This window comes from Falco rusticolus, chromosome 11 (genome assembly GCF_015220075.1).
Source record: "Falco rusticolus isolate bFalRus1 chromosome 11, bFalRus1.pri, whole genome shotgun sequence".
Lineage (NCBI taxonomy): Eukaryota > Metazoa > Chordata > Aves > Falconiformes > Falconidae > Falco > Falco rusticolus.
Window position 1 is genome coordinate 2560162 of NC_051197.1, and position 4531 is coordinate 2564692.

A 4531-nucleotide genomic window follows, 5' to 3' on the forward strand; every position below is an offset into this window, starting at 1 on the left:
CGGCCGCCCGCCCCCTCGGGCCGCGGCACCCTGGGACTTGTAGTCCCGCCGCCCGACGGGGCCCCCGAGCCAGGGGCGGCTGCGGGGCCGGCGGGGAGCCCGTGGCTGTGCCCGCAGCCAGCCGGGAGGCCGTGCGGGGCCGCGGCTGCGGGGACACGGGCAGCCAGCGGGTGGGCTGCCGGGGCGGGCTGCGAGTGCGCAGCCTGCGAACCAGCCTGCAAATAGACAGTCTGCAAAATATAGTCTGAAAAATGTACAGCCTGCAAACGCACAGCCTGCAAATACACAGCCTGCAAAATATAGTCTGAAAAATGTACAGCCTGCAAACGCACAGCCTGCAAATACACAGCCTGCAAAATATTCAGTCTGCAAAACATAGTCTGTAAACGCACAGCCTGCAAACGCGCAGGCTGCAGCCCTACAGCCCGCGGTCGGTCTGGAACCCGCGCTGCCTCCACGTACACGGCCCGCACGCGCGCGGCCGCCGGGCTGCCCAAGGCTGGTACCGGGGGGTGGGGGTGGGGGGGCACCCCTTGCATGGGCCCGGCGGGCGCTGCCGCGGGTGCGGGTGTTGCAGGCGCGGCCCCGCGGCGGGGGCAGCTCTCCGGCCCCCCCGCCCGCACCCGGCGGGGCTCCATCCCCACAGCGAGACGCGACGGGGCTCGCGCCCGCCCGCGAGCACCCGCCGGTGTTGCAAAGAGCGCGCGCCCCGCTGCGCGCACACGCACGCCCCCCGCCGCTGGCCCCGCCCCCACCCCCACAGCGCGTGTTCGCGGCCGTGACCGTGGGTGCGCGTGCCCCCGCCCCCGGAAGAGCCCGTCACATGGCCGCGCGGCGCTGCCATAAACACACCAAGATGGCGGCCCTCACGCCGCCAGCCCGTGCTGCGTCATGTCGCCGCCGGCCCCGCCGAGCCCGCAGGTGGGTCCGGTCCGGCCCGGCCCCGGGGCGGCGGGGGGCGGCGGGGGGCCGGGGCGGCGAAGCCGGCGGGGCTGGGGCGCGGCGCTTCCTCCCGGCTCTGCGCGCTGTTATTTTCCGGGCGGCGGCGCTTACGCGGGCGGGGCCTGCGGCTGAGGCGCGGGAGGAGCGGGGCGGCCGCCGCCGCGCTTCCCTCTCCGCGGGGGGCCCTGGGGGGCCGGGGGAGGGCGAGTGAGGCGAGGGGAGCGGGGTGGGCGAGGCGGGGGCTGTGGGGGCCGTGTGAGAGCGGGGGGCGCGCTGCTCAGGCCTCCGGCCCCTCAGCGCCGCGCCGTCGAGGGGAAGTTGTGAGGGAGCGGCTGAGGCGGCCGGGGGCCGCCGCCTTCCCCCTCCGCACACACGGCCTGCCTTCCCCCGGGCCGCCGGGCAGTCGCTCGTCAGGCCGTGGTGTCCTCGTAACTTGCTGTTTGTTTTCTCTTCTTTTCAGGCTTCTACAGTGGTTTGTTAAAATCGCGCTAATCCAGATGGGCAGGGGGCCTGCTGCTAGCGCGCCTCGCAAGCTGCCGCAGGAGCGGGGTCGAGAGCTGCTTGTAGTACTCGAAGATACTTGACCTGTGCGTAGGGGTGGGGAGTCGCAAGCCTTGTGGGTTGTGGTCAGGGCACAGCAGTAATTCCATCAGTGTGATGCTAAAGAAATTTTGGTTCATGCAAAACGAGTGGAAAAAAAAAAAATCCATAGAAGCACCAGCTCCAAAGGGACAGGAGGTGGGACTGGAGTTTTAAAGACCAGCCAGAGAATCTTAAAAGGCTGTGACAAGTGAGAACTGGCAGCAAACACTGGAAACAGTAGAGTTTTTTTATAAAAGCATATGGAAATATGCAATGTCTTTAGCAATAACAAGAACAAAAATGTTTGCTAGACTCCAAAACTAATGTGGGTTTTCCTCAAAAAGGGGGATTCTTCTGATGCTAACAGGGAACCTACTTAGGCTTTTTGTATCAGGTCTGTGTGTCTTAAGGAACAAAGCAGAAATCGGGGGGGTGGGGGTGTCGGTGTTAGGTGCAAGGGAGCAAACTGTATTTGTATTGGAGTAAGAGCTACATCCTTTCTGGAGAAAATGGCATCAACCCTTACAACATACATGTGTGCAACTCAAACAGCCCTTGTTCCAGAGGGTGCTGGCGAGATAGTGTTCACCCTGGCAGTCACATATACTCTCCCTTTAAAGAGCGTAACAGTAACTGCTGGAGCACAGAGTAAAACCTAGAAACAGTGGTCAAGGCATACTTGAGCTATAAAATCACAATTCTTCTCTTGTCTCTTCAGCCTGTGAAATGTAGGATTCCCAATTCTATGTTTATGCCATTCTACTGAAATGGGTAGAATTTTTCTGCTGGAATAGTAATAGTGTTGTAAAAACACCTCAGAGTGAGAGCAAATGGTTCATTAGTTACGCAGCTTCCTTCCTTTTCAAAAGTCACCGTTGTATATTCAGAATATGTCAGTATTTTTACCGAGTTTTTTTTGTTGTTTTTTTTTTCCTAGCAGCAGCGGATTCTTTAATGATTAATCTGCAAATGGTGGTAAATCTGTGAGTTTTGGAATATATGCTTAAGTCATCTGTGTCATCTTACGTCAGTATTGCATAATCTGTTGGCTGTCCCCTTTTTATGTAATGTATGTTTGTAGTTTGTTTTAAAATGTACAAATATTTTTTTCCACTGCGTGCTTCTACTCAGATATTTCCATATTTGTCTCTCCGTTGCCCTCTTGAGTTAAAAACTTGTAAGACACCATTTTGATAGCTGGATCCAGCTGAGTGTTACGTATTTCTCTTTTAAAAACAGTCTCCATAACATCTTGAGACATGCTTTTTTCCAGGTAATTTAATCAGAGTGTTACACCATTTTTGGAGTTTCTGCTTCCTCCTGGTAGAAATATGAGAGCAACTTGTTCTGGTGAAGTCCATCAACATCATAAACTTTATAGAAAATTTAGTAACACATTAACTTTTACTATGTAAAACAGTTGCGGTTTTTAAACCTGTTTCAGAACTCGGTTGTATTTGATTCCCTTAACCAAAGGTTGGGTGTTTGTGTTGGGAGTAGTCGTTTTCAGCAATGCCTGGTTTTAGGGAAGAAAAAAAAAGTGTGTGTGTGTGTAAAGTATAGGTTGATGTAAGTTAATAACTTAACTAGTTTGCAGTGAAAATGTTTATTGTGCAATTTTGTATTTGGATCCTATGATGTAAAAGTGCCAGCTGCATACTTGGAGCACCTCAACCCTTTAAGTCCCTCTTCTGCTTTCTCCAGCTGCAGTCCCTTAGGAATGCAGCTGGCTGCCTGGCATTGGGTGCTGCTCCCGTCGAAGCCATCAGTAGGCATAGGAACGGGCATCTGTGATGCTGGCTCCAGAAGCACATGTGACAAACTCCGATTAAGCCCAGCCGAATGTGTTCACAGTGCTGTAAAATTCCACCACCTGCCAGCCCGCTCTGCTGGCGAAAGGCTGGCAGGCTTGGTGCAGTATGCCGCGTGGTCAGGGCATGGTGCTACCCTTGTACTCGTGCTGTTTGTGATCCCGCTTCTCAGCTGTCACTAGTGGTGTAGTTCCATTAACTTACCTGGCTGTCTGCCATTATACCCATTGACTGACTGGTTCATGACATTCAGTACTTAAGTAGCATGGACCAAACGCTAGGTTCTAGCTCTAGAATTTAAGGGGGACAGAGGAGTGCCCCCATTCACTGTAGTGATAGTTGTAGAGTGGTTAGTTACCCTTTCTCCAACACAGCACTGGTGGATTTGGTCAGAAGAAGCTGCTACTTAAAAAACACTTTGAGCTGCATTGTAAAAGCTGCAGTGGTCATTAAGATAGCATTAATTATCTGGATAATTTTCTGGACTGAAACCTCAGATGTGAAGGCAACGCTCCAGAGCCTTTCACCTAGCAGCTTGGTGTCTCTTGGGGTGATGTGGGATTTTTGAGACATGTGAGGGCCGAGGAGACAGAGGACGTGCCTCCTGGGCTCGGCAGTGTTGCGGGGGGGCTGCAATGACTGACAGGCTGCCCTGGCTCAGTTATCACAGTGCTGATGCTGTCTCTTGTAAAGGTACAGTACTGTGATAACTGAAGGATGGCAGCCATCTGAGCTTCACGGGGCCCCACGCCGCTGGTTCTCTGTGCCCTGGGGACTGACGGACTGACAGAGCACAGCATCCTGACCTGGAGTGAACTTGTTTTAAATGAACCTCTTTGCATAAAAGTCAAAGGTTACTGTTTTATTTGAATAAAATATTACACTTTATTGTAGAGTTTGCTTGTTAATTGACTGTTATGCTTTGAAAGGTTTTCCAGAAATGCTGCACTTTGGCAATCTTCAAAATGGTTCAGAAAGCAGGATCCTGTGTGGCATGGTGAAGTGTTACAAGAGCAGAGGGGTGTGTCTATGGGCAATACTGGTAACAGAAATTACTGTAGCAATACAGAAAATAAACCCCTTTTGAGGTATGTTTTAATACTTCTTGTTAAAGATACCACAGTCTTGGTTAACTAGTCTCCTAACTCATTTTCTGCATGTCTCAGTACATGAAAATGGGTGGTGGGACACAGGGT

The 4531-nt window shown here is 53.1% G+C and overlaps 1 long non-coding RNA gene across 1 annotated transcript; it reads left to right on the forward strand.

Annotated features, from left to right (window-relative positions):
- The first annotated feature begins 833 nt into the window (after positions 1–833).
- On the forward strand, positions 834–4228 carry LOC119155542. Its single transcript, XR_005106749.1, has 2 exons — positions 834–921; positions 1403–4228. It is a non-coding gene; the product is annotated as an uncharacterized LOC119155542 (long non-coding RNA).
- The last annotated feature ends 303 nt before the right edge of the window (positions 4229–4531 follow it).